The following is a 21,343-nucleotide window of genomic DNA, read 5'->3' on the forward strand; positions in this document are numbered from 1 at the left end:
AGAGATATTCCTGTCTATTCTCTGCCATCTTGGCTCTGCCCTACATCAAATTTTCTATTATGTTCAGGTTCTTTTGCAATAAAATTCTGAAGTCTGTCAATTCATTGAAAATCCATCCTTTTTTCATTCAGGATCATGCTTAATTTTACTGAGTCTTATATTTTCAGCTACTACCTCAGTTCTTTTGATCTTTGCTATATAATGTTTCAAGACCTGTAGGTTTTTTTTTTTTTTTAATTATAGCTCTTTATTTACAAGTTATATAATGGGTAATTTTACAGCATTGACAATTGCCAAACCTTTTGTTCCAATTTTTTCCCTCCTTCTCCCCACCCCCTCCCCTGGACGGCAGGTTGACCAATACATGTTAAATATGTTAAAGTATAAGTTAAATACAATATATGTATACATGTCCAAACAGTTATTTTGCTGTACAAAAAGAATCGGACTTTGAAATAGTGTACAATTAGCTTGTGAAGGAAATAAAAAATGTAGGCAGACAAAAATAGAGGGATTGGGAATTCTATGTAGTGGTTCATAGTCATCTCCTAGGGTTCTTTCACTGGGTGTAGCTGGTTCAATTCATTACTGATCTATTGGAACTGATTTGGATCCTCTCATTGTTGAAGAAAGCCACATCCAATCAGAATTGATCATCCTATAGTATTGTTGTTGAAGTATATAATGATCTCCTGGTCCTGCTCATTTCACTTAGCATCAGTTCATGTAAGTCTCTCCAGGACTTTCTGAAATCATCCTGTTGGTCATTTCTTACAATTAAATATTCCATAATATTCATATACCACAATTTATTCAGCCATTCTCCAATTGATGGTATCTACTCAGTTTCCAGTTTCTGGCCATTACAAAGAGGGTTGCCACAAACATTCTTGCACATACAAGACCTGTGGTTTTTAAATGTAGCCATAGCTAGGTTTTCTGTTACTCTAATTGTGACTCTACCATATTTGAATTTTTTTAATTGTTCATAATATTTTCTCCTTGATCTGATGATTTCAGAATTTGACTATGATGTTCCTGTAGACAGGAGATTTTTTATTATAAATAATTATTTAAGGGTGGTATATTTCAAGAGGGATATAAGGCATCTTCAGGAAAGACTAGTATCTGTAATGTGAGAATAACAAAGCCTCTTTTCCACTCTTGGCACCTACCTGATGCACCTAATCTTCATCTGTGTCTCCAGGAAGCTATAGCATGCAGAGTGACCATACCCTAGTAAACCATGTAGCAGATGTATTAAACCAGATTGAGGGTAACTGATGAGTCTCAAACATTATGGGAAGTTAGAGGGTTGACTACCCCACTCATGTGAAGATTTGTTCTGGTGGAATGGGTGAATGAGAACAATTTGTTCCAATGACTATGAATGCAGCTGAAGCAGGAGCTATGGAGCATGTAGAGCTTTTTAAAAATATCAAAGATGCCAAAATCACCACTGCATCTCAAGCCATCACCAATAATCTTGACTCTGTCCTGCCACTGGACAGTGAGGACTCTAGAATAGAAAGTGAGGTTAATTACTTCATGCAATTCTGCCTCACTTAGATCCAATTTACACATGAATCAAAAGATATCATTCATACAATTTTACGATTTTTACCTGTCTCAAAGTCTTGTGTTGATAGGGAAGTGATGAAACAGCAAATGTGGATATAACAGGAACTGCAGTCACAACTCTGCACACAGGGAGCCCAGGCCATAAGGCAATCTCACCTGAAGCAGCAGTAGACTTTGGCCTTTTAAGGCCAGCATTGATCACTGGTATGAGGAAGGAGCTAGGAAAAGTGCTCTAAAAATTAGATGCTTATCTAACTCTGGTCTGTTTACCATAGCAAACAAAAATCCCACCCAGTGAAATGAGTGTGTATGCGAGGGCGCTCCCGCCTGCACGAGCACACACACACACACACACACACACACACACACACACACTGTACAAAAACTTCCACTCATCAACAATACATGTAATTTGTGCATACTTAAAAACAACACAAAATCCAGTAGACCTGAAAGATGAAAATTCAGTAAGCATCACATCAAAATAGCAGCCCTGAGTGAAACAATGCTGACAATAAAGGCCAGCTTATGGAGTTGGATAAGTGTTTTTTTTTTTTTTTTTTAATGATCACAATGAAGGGGAGCATCATAAAGCTGGCACAGGCTTTGCAAATTAAAACTAGCTTATAAGGGGCAGCTAGGTGGCGCAGTGGATAGAGCACCAGCCCTGAAGTCAGGAGGACCAGAGTTCAAATCTGGTCTCAGACACTGTCTAGCTGTGTGACCCTGGGCAAGTCACTTAACCCCAATTGCCTCAGCAAAAAAAAAAAAAAAAAAAAAAAAACTAGCTTATATTTATTCCTACCAAAAGTATTGAATGACAGGCTTATGAAAATGTGATTGCCACTTATGCTAAAGTGCCATGTCACCATTATTAATGCCTATGCTCCCACTGAAATGAGCCCTGATAAGGTCAAAGGTGTCAAAAGAAGACAAGCTTATAATTCTGATTGATTTGAAAGAGAATTCTTAGGAGAAACGGAATTGGAAACACTAACAGCAATGATCACTTACTACTCTCAGCTATATACTGGGAAGAAAGGTCATTGATTTTCTTTTTTCTTTTCTCAAGAAACAGAAAATAAAGGGACAAGCATTTCATATATTTACGATAAGTTATCAGAAAATCAGTGGAGAAATAAATTCAGACCAAGAAAGGCAAGAATCCTAAAAAAAAGGTTCAGTTGATAAAATATTAAGAAAAATCCCATTTTCTTGGTCAAGAATAACATTTCCATCCAAAATTTCCCAAGAAAGAAAATTTTTAAATAAATATATTTTTTACTTAGTGGTATTTTATTTTTTCCAATTATGCATAAAGGTAGTTTTCAACATTTGTTTTTGTAGATTTTGAACTCTGAATTTTTTCTCCCTTACTTCTCTCCCTCTTCCCCAAGTAAACAAGTAATCTGATATGTTATACATTTTAAATATATCTCCATATTGATTGGTTGATTTATTGGTTGCTGTCCATTTTTGAAGAGGACCAAAATGACATCACTATGTTAGAGTTGAATTATAGTATCTCCGACTGTGGCTGGACAGACCCAGACAAACTCAGAATGTTCAAACATAGGTTAGACACAATAATCCATATGAACAGTTAGAGTAGCTTCTCTAATTTTGCACATTTCGTTTTTCTTTTGGGCAAATTCAATACTGCTTAGCTCATAAAGCAGAGTATTAAAAAACTGCTCTGATGAGGTTCTTTTTCTTATCTAATTTTATTTTTTCTGATTTTACGTGTATATTAAATTTTTAAATACACATGAATCATGTTGAAAGAGAAAAATTGGAACAAAAGGGAAAAACCATGAGAGGAAAAGGAAAAAAAGGGGAACATAATATGTGTTGATTTACATTCAATCTCCACAGTTCTCTTTCTGGATGCAGATGACATCTTCTATTATAAAGTTTATTGGGATTGTCTTGGATCACTGCACTATTGAGAAGTAGTTGATCATCACATATAATCTTGCTGTTGTACAATATATTCCTGTTTTTTCTTGTTTAGTTCAGCATCAGTTCATATAAATCTTTCCAGGTCTTTCTAAAATCAATTGTTCATCATTTTTATAGAACTATTGTTCTATATTCCATTACTTTCATATACCATAATTTATTCAGTCATCCCCCAATTGATGGGTATCTAATCATTTTCCAATTCTTTGCCACCACAAAAATAGCTGCTACAAACATTTTGCACATGTGGGTCCTTTTCCCTTTTTTGTGATTTCTTTAGGATTCAGACCCAGTCTGCTAGGTCAAAGGGTATGCACAGTTTTATAGCCCTTTGGGCATAGTTCCAAATTGCTCTCCAAAATGGTTTAATCATTTCACAACCTCACCAATGCATTAGTGTCCCAGTTTTTCTACATCCCTTCCAACATTTATCACTATCTTTTCCTGCTGTCTTAGCCAATCTGAGAGATGTGAGGTTGTACTTCAGAGTTGTTTTAATTTGCATTTCTCTGATCAACAGTGATTTAGAGCATTTTTTCATAGGACTATAGATGACTTTAATTTCACATCTGAAAATTGTCTGTTCATATCTTTTGACCACTTATCAATTGGGGAATGACTTGTATTCTTATAAATTTGACAGAGTTCTTTATCTAATTTTAGAAATGAGGCCTTTAATAGAAACACTGGCTATAAAAATTTTTTTCCCACTTTGCACTTTCCTTTTAATCTTGTGTGTTGGTTTTGTTTGCACAAAAACTTTTAAATTTAATACAATCAAAATTGTTCATTTTGCATTTTATAGTGTTCTCTAGTTCTTCTTTGGACATAAATTCTCCCCTTTTCCAAAGATTTGATAGGTAAACTGCTCTCCTAATTTGCTTATCGTTATCTCTCTTTACGCCCAAATCATGTGCCTATTTTGACCTTATTTTGGTATGTGAGATGTAGATCTATACTGAGTTCCCAACATATTATTTTTCAATTTTCCCAGCAATTTTTGGGAAATGCTGAGTTCTTATCCCAAAAGCTGGAATTCAGGGATTTATCAAATACTAGATTACTATAGTTATTGACTATTATGTATATATATCAAATGGTTTTGTTGAGTACTGCTTTATAATGGTTTTAGACCTGGTACTGGTAGGTCATTACATTTTTTTTTTTCATTAATTCCCTTCATATTCTTGCCCTTTTGTTCTTCCAGAAGAATTTTGCTTTTATTTTTGTGAACTGTATAAAATAAATTTTTGGCAGTTTGATTTTTATGGCCCTGAACAAGTAGACTAATTTAGGTAGAATTGTCATTTTTATTATATTAGCATGGCCCACCCATGAGCAACTGATATTCTTTCAGTTGTTTAGATTTGACTTTATTTGTGTGAGAAGTGTTGTGTAATTATGTTCATATAGCTCCTGAGTTTCTCTTGGCAGGTAGATAACCAAATATTTTATTTTGTCTACAGTTATTTTAAATAGTATTTTTCTTTCTATCTTTTGCTGGAGGGCTTTGTCAGTAATATAAAGAAATACTGATGATTTGTGTGGGTTTATTTTATATCCTGCAAGTATGCTAAAGCTGTTAATTGTTTCAAAAGTAGATTTTTGTCTAGTTTTCTAGGATTCTCTATTATCATCATATTCTCTATATCATCATATCATCTGGAGAGTGATAGCTATTCTAATTCCTTTAATTTCTTTTTTTTTAATCTTATTATTAAAGTCAAAATTGCTAGTACAATATTGAATAATACTGGTGATAATGGGCATCTTTGTTTCACCTCTGTTCTTATTGGGAATGTATCCAGGCATCTCTTCATTACAAATAATACTTGCAGTTGATTTAAGAAAGATGCTGCTTATCATTTTAGGGAAAAAGCCTTAATCCTATGCTCTCTAATGTTTTTAATAAGCATAGGAGCTGTATGTTTATTAGAATTGGTCCGAATCACCTCATTGTTGAAAAGAGCCAAGCCCATCAAAGTTGATCACATAATCTTCTTGTTGCTGTATATAATATTCTCTTAGTTCTATTCACTTCACTTAGCGTCAGGTCATATAAGTCTCTCCAGGCCTTTCTGAAATCATACTGTTGATCATTTCTTATAGAACAATAATATTTATATACTATAACTTAACCTGCCATTATCCATCTGATGGGCATCTGCTCAGTTTCCAGTTCCTAGTCACTACAAAAAAGGACTGCTACATTTTTGCATATGAGGGTCCTTTTCCTTTTTTATGATCTCTTTGGGAAACACTACTGCCTCAAAGTGTATGCACAGTTTGATAACCCTTTGGGCATAGTTTCAAATTGCTCTCCAGAATGATTGGATCAGTTCACAACTCTTATCAGCAATGTATTAGTGTTCTATTCATCATTTTTTCTTGTCATGTTAGTCAATCTGAGAGGTATGTAGTGGTACCTCAGAGCTGTCCTAATGTTCATTTCTCTAATGAATTATGATTTAGAGCATATTTTTATGACATAAATGGCTTTAATTTCTTCATCTGAAAATTGTCTGTTCATATCCTTTGACCATTTATCAACTGGAGAATAGCTTATATTCTTATAAATTTGAGTCAATTCTGTATACAGTTTAGAAATGAAGCCTTTACCAGAACCTTTGGGTGTAAAAAAATTTTCCCCAGTTTTCTGCTTTCTTTCTAATGGGAGTTTGAAGTATTTCTTAAATCTATATTCTTTGTACAAAATTTTTTAACTTAATATAATTAAAACTATTCATTTTGCATTTCATAATGTACTCTAGATCTTTGGCCACAAATTCCTTCCTTCTTCACAGATCTAAGAGGTAGAGTATCCTTTGTTCTTCTAATTGCTTATAGTATCAGTCTTTATGTTTAAATCATGAATCCATTTAGACTTTATTTTAGTATAAGGTGTTAGGTATTGGTCAATGCCAAGTTTCTGCCATACTATTTTCCAATTTTCCCCCCAATTTTTTTTCAAATGAGTTCTTATCACAGAAATGGGAGTCTTTGGGTTTATCAAACATTAGATTGCTTTAGTCATTGACTATTGTGTTTTGTGAACCTAACCTATTCCACTGAACAACTACTCTGTTTCTTCTTAGCTAGTACCAAATGGGTTGATGACAGCTGCTTTATAATATAATTTTAGATCTGGTACAGCTAGGTCATCTTCATTTGAATTTTTTCCATTAATTCCCTTGAAATTAATGATTTTTTGTTTTTCTAGATTCATTTTGTTATTATTTTTTCTAGCCCTACAAAGTAATTTCTTGGCAGTTTGATTGCTAGGGCACTGAGTAAGCAGATTAATTTAGGTAGAATTGTCATTTTTATTATATTTGCTTAGCCTACCCATGAAAACTTGATATTCTTTATTTATATGGAAAGTGTTTTATAATTGTTTTCATAGAGTTCCTAGTTTTGTCTTGGCAGGTAGATTCCCAAATGTTTTATATTATCTACAGTTATTTTTAAATGGAATTTCTCTTTCTATCTCTTGCTGGTTGTACTTTGTAGGTAACATATAGAAATGCCAATGATTTGTGTGAATTTATTTTGTATCCTGCAACTTTACTAAAATTATTAATTATTTCTAATAGTTTTTCAGTTGATTCTCTAAGTAGACCATCACATCATCTGGAAAGAGTGAAAATTTGATTTCCTCATTACCTACTCTAATTTCTTCAATTTCTTTTTCTTCTCTTATTGCTAAAACTAATATTTCTAGTGTAGTATTGAATAATAGTGATGATAGGGGGCAATCTTGTTTCATCCCAAACTTTAGCAGTAACATTTCAAACAATGGAAAACCTATTTCTAAACACTAACTTCCTAGTAATAGATTTTGTCAAAAAACTTGAAAAGGAAACAATTTTTCCTCTACAATCTTTTGTAAAAACAGAAAATAAGAAAACAAGATAGTGAAAGCTTAAGGTTTCCATTTTCACATAAAAGGTAGCAGTAGAGGTAGCACATACTCCAGAAATACTTGAAATTATTGCTCATTTATACCTGCTAAAACCCTTTAAAATCATTTCCTTATGTGTATTAAACAGATAACCAAAGAATCTAGTTAAGTTGCAGTTCTGTTCTTTGAAAGATAAGTCTATTTTTAGCTCAGGTAATCCTTTCAGCATTATTATTAAGGATTTTAGATTATCCTATTCTCTAAAAAAGTAAAAAGGAGGGACACCTGGAATTTTTGTTGCTTGTTTAACAATTTGTTAAACTGGAGCTACTACTTAGTGAAATGAAGTATAAAATTTAAAACATGTTAATTTATGAATTGATTTGGGTAAAATAAGTCCAAAGTATCACAGGAAAGATGAAATGGAAATATGGCTTTTCATTTCAGGAGTCATAAAATATAAAGAAGCTAAGTTAAAGACAAGAATTTCTACAGAGCTTAGAGCAGTGATAATGGAGCACATTACTGCATTAAAGAGTAGGAGTAATGACATTGTTCTCTAAAGGGAGATAAAAACTACAGTTAAAGTAGCTTAAAGTTCTAAGGTAATAATGAGAAGACAATATCCATTTTAAGGGCTCAAAAAGAGAAATTGCAATGGAGGTAGTATTGTCTGTGGAATAATCCGAAGAAATGCTAACTAAATTGAAGGCCTATTTTGAAATTCAAAATATTTTCTTTGGCATTCCAAGTAAGATAATACAAATACAGCTTTGTCTTAGACAATGAGTCTATTGTGCAACATTTCTGATTAAAAAAAAAAAAGTCATTATATAATCAATAGGATAATTTGACTCATCAGGCAATAGGAATAGCCCAACCAAATGATAAGTAGAGACCCCAACTATTCAGTTAGAAATTCAACTAAAAATCTGAAAAAAACCCTTAAATGTTACTTTGAGTAGAAATGGCTTCAAGAATGATTTAATGACAATACATGTTATCTGATAAGCAGTCTAAGTAAAGTGCAAAAAGGCTCATCAGACTCATCAGAAGATTGGCTGAAGGATGATGAATTTTTAACCATATATACTTGGTCTATGAATATCGGATATTAAGATATGGGAGGATCTCAAAAGTGAAGAACACTCACACTATGAAACTGCCAGTTCTTGAAATGTTCAAATGGCTTACATTTTTCTGTTCTGCAGAAAATGCAGGGCTTGAAAGAATTTCATCTGAAAATCAACAGATAAATATTACAGACAAAAATGTAATCTTAGGTCATTATTTTATTTAGCAAGCTCTATGTACAGATGTTTTCTGTTCAGCTTATGAAAACTGATGTTTTCATAAAACAAACATTTAACTCATATTTTTGCTAGTCATTAAAAGGGGAAAAAAGCAGAATCCATGAATCAGCAACATCCCCTTAGTCTTCTTGGTGCTAAGCAATAAAATTCCCTACTACTGACACTTTTCAGATTTCTCAAGCTTGCCTGGATTGAAAGAATGAACCAAAAACTTCCAGAAGAACATGCAGTTTTTCAGTACTTCTTCATATAGCTATTTTGCCTTTTATCCCAATTATTTTCTAAGTAGGCTTTTTTCTGAAATTAATAATAAAATAGAACTCTTAATTGCTTTATGTAAATTCAATATAACTAAAGCATTACTTTATTATAGTCATCATAATAATAAAGCAAAGGAACAGTGGCATCTCAAATTCATACTAATCCTCATTGTTCTGGTTTGTAATGATGTAAGCATGTGTGCTTGAAGAGAATTTTTAAAAAATGCTTTAATCTCCTTTATATTTGCTAACAGATCTCAATGCATTATTAGCTAGCAGAGTAACAAATTATTGGGGAAAAAGAAACTAGTCATGAAAATTATTTTTAAGTGATATAAGGATATTGCATAGATTAAAATATGTAAAAAATGGGAGAGAGATTTTATTTGTTCTACTCGGTCCCAGAGAGCAAAACTAGGAGCAATAAGTAGAAGAAAATATAGAGAAACAGATATTTACTTGACACAAGAAGAATTTCCTATCAATTAAAGCTAATACAAAATGGAATGCGTTTCTATGGATAATAGACAATGAATAAGGTTGTAGAAAGAGGAATTTGATTCTTATAAGGATAAGTAATGGACTATGACACTCCTTCTAACTCTGATATTCTGTAATTCTCTAGTACTTTTGTTTCCTCTCCTTTCCCTTTATCCCTCTCAAACCTCCCCCCTTCAAAAAAAAAAAAAAATGCTACCAGAGAACAAATAGCAGAGCCTAGAAAAGTTTTGGGTTTTTAGTTGTTTTTGTTTCTTTGTTTGCATAGGAAAAGAGGGGTTGAGGGTTTGGGGGCACTTAAGTCATGAAATTTCCACTTCCAATGAGATTAAATTTTCACACATCTTGCCATAAAAAGACTACTTATTTTGAACATGACAATTTCAGCAGACATTTGTTGGTTCATATATTTAGACCCTGGAGGTATTTGGAAATCAACTTGTTCTATGCACTCTTTTTTGTTTATTTTTTGTTGTTTTGTTTTGTTTTGTTTTGTTTTTACAGAAGAGGACATTGAGACCACAATTAATAAGTGGAAAAGCCTGGATTTGAACTTAAAATAAATCAAAGCCTGTTGGAATCCTTACTAACTGCTAACTAATTAGAGTTGATCTAATCTTACAAGAAGATGTTTTGGCCAGAACCTGAAACTAGGTACTAAGTAGAACTAATCAATACAAGGCTTGTGTTCACACCTTTACTCATTGGAGTTCAATGAGTTCATACCTCCCTTGAAGCTCTTTGGGCCAGAGAGCACTATGGGAGAAAACCCATAATCCCTCTCTCTGGAAGGAGCATAAATAGGCCAATGGGCCAGTCGAAGAAGTTCTTCAGAGGAAGACGCTACAAGTCGAGATTTCACCTGAATGACATGAAGACTGGAGCTGGCTGGAGGCTGAAGAAAGCAGAGGCAGAGGCTGAAGGACCAGACCTTTGGATTTAAAGACATTTGGAGAGAGCTCTTGGAACCAAGCAGAGAGATAGGCCTCTAAGCTAACCGGGCTATATTGGAGATAATAAAAGATCTGAACTTTTATCACCTGGCTGCTTTTTGAGAAGAAAAAGATCACAACAAAAGCCATGAGTTAAGGAATAAGCATTTCCAATTGAAATAATAGGGTGGCCAACCTGCCACCCTGGGTATGTCCAGTGAATTTCCCAATCAAATTATGGCAAATATAGGAAATATAAGAAAAGTTACAGTTTGAACTTTTGAACAAATAAATGAGAAAACTAATTTCCATTCATTTATGCTGATTTTTGTTAAGAACAGTTCTAGTATGTATAGGAAAGTGATTCAGAGGTTCAGATCTTTTCTTCCTGTGAAAATCTCACCTTCCTCAGTTAATGCTCAAATCACTTTGTATTGAATTATTTGTGCATATTCTTCCCTAACCCCATAAACATATTCCCATTGGATTGTGAAACTCTGTAGGAACAGAAACTGTTTGGCTGCTTTTAAATATTCCTAGAGTATAAAACAGTTCCTTGTACATAGTAGTTTATTAAATGTCATTATTGTTATTCCTTTCTATGACTGTCAAGATCATTTTACAGAATTTGTGATGAATATGTTCTTTATATGATTAAAATTAAGAAAATAGTTTGTGGATGTGTTATTCTTCATTTCCAACAAAAGTATTTCTACAAAAGGGATTGAATGGTAATGCAAAAAGCTCTTAGTATAAACATAAGGTTCTTCTGCCTACAATTCTTGAAAAAACAAGCTTCTGGAAATAATATAGTGCCCTTAAGGGACAGGCACCTTCATTCCTTTATTATATTAAAACATAGTTATAAAGTAGAACATTAAAAATTCAATGATAAGCACTTTACATAAGATTAAATGGTATTATTCTAATTGAAAAACATGTAAGTGCATGATTTGAAAAATAAATTATTCCCTTATCTTAACTTTTATTTTGGTTAAAAGGATGCTTCCTCCCTATTTTGTATTTTTGTATACAAAATAAAGATTTTTCTAATCACTAAAAGCAAATGAAAAGATTTCAAAGATATCCCAATCCCAGAATAAGCAATATTTGAAAAATCCATTAATCAGAACTTTAAAATTATCTACTATTTTTGACTAAAATTTCCAGAAAAATAACAAGAGCTAAAAGGAGAGATATTAAATACAAAAAATAAGACATGAAATTATAAGCCTCACTCACCACTATTTTCAATAAAACTTTAAATATATAGGAAAGCTACATTCATGTAAGTAATTTGTGACTAATATCTTGCCAGCTACTTAGTTTTTGTGTCTGCTGGGTGACACTTTATTATTACCAACATTTATTATTATTATATTATATTATTACCAACTATTTAGCTTACTTATTTATATTTAAGTTTTTAATACTTTTATTTTTTTTTTGGTTGTATCTTTTCCCTCCACACAGCTGAAATTAGTTGATTAGTACAAGAGGGACTGGGGGCAAGAAATCTCAAAGTTTATCAGAAATGGCTACTTGGTACTCATCCCTTGTAAATAAAGAGACATTTTAATGTCTCTGGTCTTGTCACTATTGACAGTTCTATAATGGCCAAAAAATGAGGGAACTTCATGGATATCTGAGTACCTTGGGAAAAAGACAGAAGTTTAGTCTTTTCACTCAACAACCTAATGAAAACTAGACACATAATCTTGCATTTAACATATAATTTCCACTCATTCATGCTTATTTTGTTAGGAACAATTCTAGTCTGTATAAGAAAGAAATATAAAGAAATCATTTTTAAAAAAATCATTTCTTATTATTGAATAGAGAGATTTTAGGTGAGCTAAGGCTTATGAAAAGAATAACAGAATTGAGCTTTTATTAGTAAATTTCCACCTCACAACCATTTTATTACTTTAGCTTCACCAAAAAAAAAATTATATCTGTTTTTACAAATAATCAAATGCAAATGGACAGAACTTTCTGGAATACCAAAGGCTGGATGCAAATTGCTAAGAATAAAATAAAGACTTTAAGAGTTATGGATGAGGAATTGTGACCAAAAAAAGGAACTGAATTTTAAAAGTTACAAAAGAATGAGTGAAAGCTACAGGGAACCATTAATTAAAGGAAAAAATGAATAATACACCATTACTGTCTGGGATACTGTAATAATCAATTTCCAGTAAAATCAAGCATCTATTCATATGTTTTAATTGTATCAGAAAAGCCAATCTACATCATTATCAATCATTTAAAATTCCAGGCTGAAAAACAAAACAACCCATAATAAAACAGATGTTGATTTTCTTGAAGAAAATGAATTAAATGTGTTGAATTATAATAATTCTCACTTTAACATGTTATCATCATTTAAAGCAGTTAGTAATGTGTCATATCCAAGGATAACTTTACCAGGTCACCTATCTTGTAAATTTTCATAATTACTAGAAGGAAAGAATTTATTTAGCTTGTGTGTGTGTGTGTGTGTGTGTGTGTGTGTGTATGTAATGTTCTGGTTGGTTTTCTGGAGGTCTTGGGAGCAGCCTTGGTTTTAGCCGAGTAATCACCACAAGAATAGTCAGGAATAAAGTCCAAAATCTTTATTATCTCCTTCAAAATCTGTCTCCTTTACCTGGGGCCTAGCTAGCTTTCTAGAGGCTCGCCAGAATGCATTTTAGTTTCAGTGGAGAAATTGCAGTAGAAAGGCAGCCACCAGAAGCTGATCCAAGATGGAATCTCTTTTTTCTCAAAGTATAAGAGGCAAGAGAGCCACCAGGCAGTGGTCAAGTCTTCTCTGTCTCTGGCTGAGTTTATCCCCAGTTTATATACTCTATTACAATTACATCATTACACAATACTGAGTATAAACCAATCATTATATCACTAGGAAACCATTATTTATTTTAAGATTAAATCAATCATACTGAACTAGAGAACTCACATGCTAAACTAGATAACCATTGTCTTATCAATCCCACTGAATTAACACCTTGTTGTAAGAATCCTTGTTTCAAGTACATTTCTCCAGAATTCTGGCCCATTACATGTGTGTGTGTTCTTCCCTTCTTTCTATAAAAATTTTTCTTTAAGCAGTTATCTCATATAACAATCTAAAATGTTTGAAAATAAAATGTATTTGAATGAAATTTGATCAAAAGCTTTAAGTTCTAAGTCTTTTAAAAAGTTCTTACTTTAAAATTTTTTTTTTATTGCAAACTTAATTAGCATCAACAAAAACAAAAACTCAATTAAGCACACAAAACCAGGAACAAATTTCTATTTCTAAATCATTGGTTCTAACTGGAAAGGTCAAAAGGAAGTATTTTTGTTCTGGGTCTATTTCTACTCTAGATCAAAGTTATAGCACTCTGGGGTCTGTTTTCTAAAGGGTCTCACTTTCAATGTCTAAACATTTCCTCAAGAAATTTTTGTATCATGGAATCTTAGAATAATATTTTTAATATTATTTAAGTATTATATTTATATTGTATATAATATATATTATATTAAGTATTATATTTAAATATAATGCATAGGATTACAAAGTAAAACAAATATTTTGAAATGTGATTAACAATTTTTTAAAAAATTCACAAACCCCAGGTTAAGAACCCATGCCTTCAAGCAAAAATTATTTCTGCCAAAAATCAAATAGGATTCCCCTTCTAAAGGATTTAACATAGTTCTATAAACCTAACTGTTTTAAAAAAAAAACCTCAACCATAAAGAATCACATCATTCTTTCCTACTTATCTGGGAAAGAGTTGAGGGAATTGACCTGTATTGTGAGAAATAAAAGTATTTTGCAAATATCCACAAAGCAAATTTAATAGTCACCCTTATTTTCCTATCTTTGTTTTTGAACATTAGAGATAAAGGTGCATTTACACAGCATAGTCACAAAAGAGCAATTTTTCCAATAAGTTCTTGGTAAAAATAAATAAGATACCAATATTTGCCTGTAATGGTAGCTAGTAAATGAAATTAACAGTATTTATGACAACATTCAAAGTCTGGGATTAAGATCACTAAAAGATTAAAACTAGAAAGGTTTTTTGGCCTGTAATTTCCCTATACTTTTGAACTGTATTTCCTTATGACTTAGGTCAGCGGACCTTTTTTCCATGTCCATCATCAGCTTGTAATTATTGCCATTCTCAAAGCTATACCAGATGGGTTCTTTAGAAGCAGACATGCAATTTGTTTATGAGAGAAAGAGCTGTAATATTATTCCACATAGAGACCTATCTCATCCTACTCAAAAACTCATAGCTTCCCCACCCTTTGTCCCTCTCCACCTCTTTTCTCCACAGCATTCCTACCAATTACTAGCAACTACATTCCCCACTTCCACTCCTCATTCTTTTTGCTCCTTAGAAAAGCAATTGAATAACCTTCTGAACAAAAACAAAAGGAGGTATTTATATCTTGGAAGCCGATTTCGACTTCTATTCACAAGTGGAAGTGGAACTAAAATTAAAGTTAAAGGGAAAACACTAGCATTGATTCTATCAAGAAAACTACAAGCGTGTGTATATATAGATAATATATATATTTATTACATATATACACAAATATATATATATACACACATATATTACACATCTTGTCAATGGGAAAAATATTAAATGCAAATCTCTATATATTTTAAGACAGATTCACAATTATTCATTCAGTTGATCATTTAGGGTATTTGAATCTGGAACTAAAATCTCAACAATATTTTCAGGATCAATTATTTCTCTATTTACTTATCAATCAACAAGTATTTATTAAGTACCTACTCTGTGCCAGGAGCTGAGCCAGATCCTGAGGATACAATTTCAAAGCATGAAACAATCCCATTAGGAAGGATAAATATTTGTAAGGTAGCTGTACAAATCAATGATCTATACAAAGCAAAATAGGGAATGTCAAGAAGGAATAACTCAGAGTTCATCTTATTACAGGCCATTGGCATTAGATATTCCAGACAGCCAAGATTATGCTTTAGTCAACACTTAACGAGGCAAGACCTGCAACTTTTAAAGTACAAAAGCTTTTTAGACGCCTCTATTTACTTTGATCCATTTCAGTTCATCTGAGCTTGTTTCAGAAGCTTTTTCTTTTTCCCCCAAATAGTTTCCCCCTACCCTCTCTGTATAAAAACAGTTGATTCATTTATAAACTTAATGCTTAAGTTTTGAGATCTGTCAAGTTCCATAAGAATGAAATAAAAATGGCACAAGGGAAGAGAATCACACAAAAAAATCTGGCTGGAGGAATTTAATTTTTTAAATTCCACTGATCAAAAGATAAATAAAAGCAGTGGGAGGATGGACAGGAAAGACGACATTTCCGGGGATATTTAAAGTTATTTTCTTCTGATTAGATGGGGTACTCATTCTTTTATCCTTTATTATTTTACCCAAATGATGCTTAGGGGGTTTTCTTTGTTAAAATGTTCTCAGAATAGGACAAAACTAATTTACTGGAATGTGAAATAATCCAGAAAGTAAAAGAACTGTGCCTAATCTTCAAAGACTATGAACTATACATTTACTGACCAGAGTTTCCAGTCCCTATGGCCCAAGCTAAAAAAACTTCTGAAAAGAATGCTGGTGCTAATAGATTTGCATAAAGTTTGGCATTTTAATAAAAATTATCTTTTGTAATGAAAGCTTTTAATCAGATCTGTTTGGTGTTTGATCTCTTCCTTCCCCCAAATTGGCCATTCTTCAAATTATCACATTTTTAAACCACAGGTTTAGATTAACAGAGCCTGTGAACAGACAGGATTCTCCTAGCATGCTTTCAGGCTGAACTCTTACCCCCCTGTATTCCCTTTCCATTTTTCTCTTCTTCTTCCTATTCTACTACCCTCTTGAATACCACTGCAAGAAGAAGATGAAGAAGAGGTAGTAGTAGTAGTAGTAGTAGTAGAAGAAGAAGAAGAAGAAGAAGAAGAAGAAGAAGAAGAAGAAAATTATTTAACAATTATGTTAGAAATACTAGCATTGAATTAAGGCAACTCTAAAGTATCATTACACACCTCTCAAATTGGCTAAGATGACAGGAAAAGATAATGATTAATGTTGAAGATGATGTGGGAAAACTACACTGACACATTGTTGGTGGAGTTGTGAACTGATTCATTTATTCTGGAGAGCATTTTGAAACATACCCTTTGATCCAGCAGTGTTTCTACTGAACTTGTATCCCAAAGAGATCATAAAGGAGGGAAAGGGATCACCTGGGCAAAAATGTTTGTAGCAGCCCTTTTTGTAGTGACAAGAAACTGGAAATTGAGTTGATGTCCATCAGTTGGTGAATGGCTGAATAAATTATGGTATATGAATCTTATGAAATATTATTGCTCTTTATAGAAACTATCAGCAGAATGATTTCAGAGAGGCCTGTAGAGACTTATATGAACAGATGCTAAATGAAGTAAATAGAACTAGGAGATCATTGTATACGGCAACAAGAAGATTATATGATAATCAGTTCTGATGGACATGGCTCTCATGAGATGATTCAGGCCAGTTCTAATGATGTTTGATGAAGAGAGCCATCTATACTCAGAGAGAGGACTGTGAGAATTGAGTGTGGATCACAATATAGTATTTTCACTCTTTTTGTTCTTTGCTTGCATTTTGTTTTCTTTCTCATTTTTTTCTTCTGTATTTCAGATATTTCTTTGATGTTGGAAATAATAGCTCTCCTATCCCTAATCTATATTGTATGTTAGATCTACATACATTATTGACATTTTCTCTATCACTTTCTGTCTAGATAATCAACAAAATAATAATCTTATCTGTTTTGTATCACTTTCCAATTTCCTTGCTGGGAACTTGCCAATTATCCAGTTAAACTGCCTCTTGTACACCCCTGGTCCAGTAGCAGTTTTGAGCTATTGCATTTTAATAAAACCTTCTGACACAGTGCTTTTTTGGTCAGAAGTGTTTATGAAGAATAACTGAAACAATATTCTGGGAGTTTGTGGACCTAAGCTTTACTTTTAGCTTTCATTAATCTAGTCTCTCCTTCAAAAAAGAAAAATTTGTTCTTCAGGCAAATTGAATACATACATCAAATAAAGAGTAGATGAAAAAGGCATGAAATCTCAAACTGAATTTTTGAAAGGATAGAGGATAAATAAAAGGTAAGAGGATAAATATGGACACTCTGATATATTTTTTTGTGTGTGTGTTAAACACATAGCACTGAAGCTCCATATGAGCAATGTTCAGTCATTCACAAGTTCAAACTATGTCATAGCTGGTTTATCTTTCTCCCTTTTCTTGTCTCACTTTCTATATAATTATACTCTATATTTCCAAGTTTTTGTCCAAAGAACTCAAATCATTTATAGGTGTTAATAAAGTTTTTCCATCCTAGGAAGGAATAAGACATTTTAGAAAATCAATACTTTATTCTAGAATAATGATTGCTCTAATCACAAATGGAGAAGTGGGAGCATAAAGCAACTAACTCATTTGTCCAACAAGTAAACTGCAGTGCCTAGTATAACAGTAATAATGATACCCATAATATTTTTACAACCCTTAAATAATTATCAAAGTGAAGTCGAGTATTATAACAGAAATAGCTAGTTATCTTATAAGAAGACTATTTGAATCTCACTTTGCCATCTGCTACTGGTATCACCTTGGTGAAGTTACTTCTCTCTCTCCATTTGCTCATTTGTAAAATGGGACTAAAATGCTCCACCTATTTCACAGGGAGTTTTATCCAAGTTATCCAAGTTAATATTGGATTGTGTGTGGAATTGGAATGTGAAATTCTTCTATATATATTTCCACAATTATAATGCTACACAAGAAAAATCAGATCAAAAAGGGAAAAAAATGAGAAAGAAAACAAAAAGCAAGTTAAGTACAGCAAAAAAGTGAAAATACTATGTTGGGATCACCATGCAGTCCCTACAGTCCTCAATCTGCGTGTAGATGGCTCTCTCCATCACAAATCCATTAGAATTGGTCCTGAGTTACCTTGCTTTGGAAAAGAGCCATAATGAATCAAAAGGTATTCAGTTTTATGACCCTTTGGGCATAGTTCCAAATTGCTCTCCAGAATGGTTGAATCATTTGAATTGTCTTAAATACTTTTGGTGAACTACTTAATTCACTTTTAGTTTGCTCCTCTATCTGTTGCTACTCTGTTCAAAATTAATGGTGACATGATAAACCAATGGACCCATGAATATACCTTAACACTTATTGTATCCAACACTTTTTTGATACAATGTCTGAGTACATAATGTTGTTATTAGAACTAATGCTAAAAAGCATCATCAAGTACTCTAATTGTATAGTATGAGATATAGTTTCACCATGTTCAATGTAAGGAAAGTTCAATATGGAATACAGTAAGACATTTGATCAGAGTCAGGATTTGAGCAGGGCTTCAAAAGATTTGAATGAGTAAAAAAAAGATAGGACAAGATAGTGAGAGGAATCAAGAGAGATCCAGTCCTTGAGATGGAACTGTATCCCAATACAGTTATGTGAATAAGAGAATGTGACATAACATTCTAATGTGAGGTTCCTTAAACCCTTACCTATAAGATATGATTACCATTATTTATATCCTTATGGTTAAGCTTCCTGGCAGCTGTTTGACAAAAGAATCAGAAAAGAAAGGTCTTGCCTCTAAAAGTCCTTGACAGTTTTCAACATCAGAAATTCATATGATTTAATCAATAAGAATGATATTAAAGGATAGACATTGTCATCTAATTTGTACTACTCTCTAAAACCAATGGTACTCTTCTATCTGACTAGTATATTAAACTTTCCATATGTATTATTTTCTCCATTAAAGTTATGCCTTAAGAGAAGAAAGAGACTTACTTTAATGAACTCTACTTTTCAATGTATAATTTCATCATCCACTATTTTACTCTTTCCAATATAGGATAGAGCCTTCTGAACCTATATTGTACCGATCAGCCTCAGAAAAGTGTTATGGGCCAGAACTTTTGTACTTGAAACAAGGATTCTTACAAGGTACTAAGTGGAATTGATAATACAGTGATTATCTAGTTTAGCATGGTGATTAATAGTTCTCTAGTTCAGTACATGTACTTAGTACTTAATATAGTTCTACAAGATTACACCTATTCTACAAGATTCACACTTATGATGTAATTAAAATAGAGCTTACAAAGCTTCTTTCCTTCTCTTTTTTGTTTTATTTTTCCAAAGATAGGCAAAGATAGTTTTCAACATTCATATTTGAAAAAACCTTGTGTTCCAAATTTTCCTCTTTTTCTCCCCTTCTCCATCCCCTAGATGACAGCAAACAATCTGATATAGATTAAACATGTCCAATTCTTCTAAACATATTTCCATATTCGTCACACTGCACAAGAAAAATTTGACCAAAAGAAAGAAAGAAAACATGAGTAAAGGGAAAAAAAGCAAGAAAGCAAGCAAACAAACAACAACAAAGGTAACGATACTATGCTTTGATCCACATTCAGTCTCTGCATTTTTGGATGCTAATGATTCATTCCATCACAAGTGCATTGGAACTGCAACAATCACTTAATTGTTGAAAAGCACCAAATCCATCACAGTTGATCATTACATAATATTGTTGTTATTATGTACAATGTTCTTTTGGTTCTACTCACTTCACTTAAGATCAGTTCATGTAAGTCTTTCCAGGCTGCTCATCATTTCTTATAAAATAATAATATTCCATTATATTAATATGCCACAACATTCTCCAGCTGATGGGAACCCATTTAAATCCTACAAAAAGGGGTTCTACAACAATTTTTGCACATGTGGGTCCTTTTCCCTTTTTTGTGATGTCTTTGGAATATAAACCCAGTAGAATCAGCCTCCCTCCATCTAGCCCCTCTAGAGACAAAAGAGCCTTCCTTTGCATCTCAATGCATTCCTAAATCCCTTTTCCCTTACCTGAGCTGAATCCTGGAACTTCCAAGGATTCTTATCTTAAGTTCTGCCCTCAGGCAGAAATGGCCAAAACACTCAGAAAGCTGAACAATCCCCCCACCTACCCCCCCAAGACCAAAGAGAAATCTGGCCATTACTCTGGGGACCCCAGCCAACTTTCTTAATGGTCCAAGACTGGCACCCTTCTTAATCTGTAGGAACCTAGAGAGGCCAAGCTTGAGCCCTCAAGCTTCTCCCACTTCACTGTTACATATAGTTGTTAGAGTTCTTAATGACAGGAATTAGGCTTTAGCTGAGGAGAGAGGTCACAAAATTAAAGTGAGATTTGGAGACATGTCTCTACTCTTGGCTACTATTCCTGGGAACTATAGGGGTCGCGCCACCTCCCCAATGCCCTGTCCTCTGGCAGAAGTTTGGGGATTGGTCGAGCTCTCCCTCCCTTCAATTCCAACACCACATGGGAACTCTCACTATTCCCAGAAGTAGATAAAAACATTGCATTTCTTTCTCCTTCACTCTCACTCTGCAATTCTGGTCTCTCCTCTCCTTCCCCCCATAGAGTATGGATTACAGAGGAACCCAACACCTGTCTGAAACCTCTCCTCTGTCTTACTAGCTTGGTAACCTGTAAAGGGCTGAAACTCTGAGTTGATGCACTGAGGTTGGACAACTGAGCACTTAAGGCTAATTACCAATTGGACAATACTCTATTCGCATATGCTTGGAAAATGGCCCTTCTCACTATTCTTGCTGGTTCAATCTTTTGGTGTATACAGAGAATTGTAGGAAGGATTAGGGGGTAGAATAAGATAAGCCAGAGTCACTTTGGCAGTAGAGGAGGAAAAAGGAGGTCATGGAGATCCTGTGTACATCCAATTCACTTCTACCCCTAAAGACCTAGAATAAAGACCAAGGACTTTTGCTTATCCTGACTCTGGCTGATTCTAAG

The sequence above is a fragment of the Antechinus flavipes genome, chromosome 2, assembly GCF_016432865.1.
Source record: "Antechinus flavipes isolate AdamAnt ecotype Samford, QLD, Australia chromosome 2, AdamAnt_v2, whole genome shotgun sequence".
Lineage (NCBI taxonomy): Eukaryota > Metazoa > Chordata > Mammalia > Dasyuromorphia > Dasyuridae > Antechinus > Antechinus flavipes.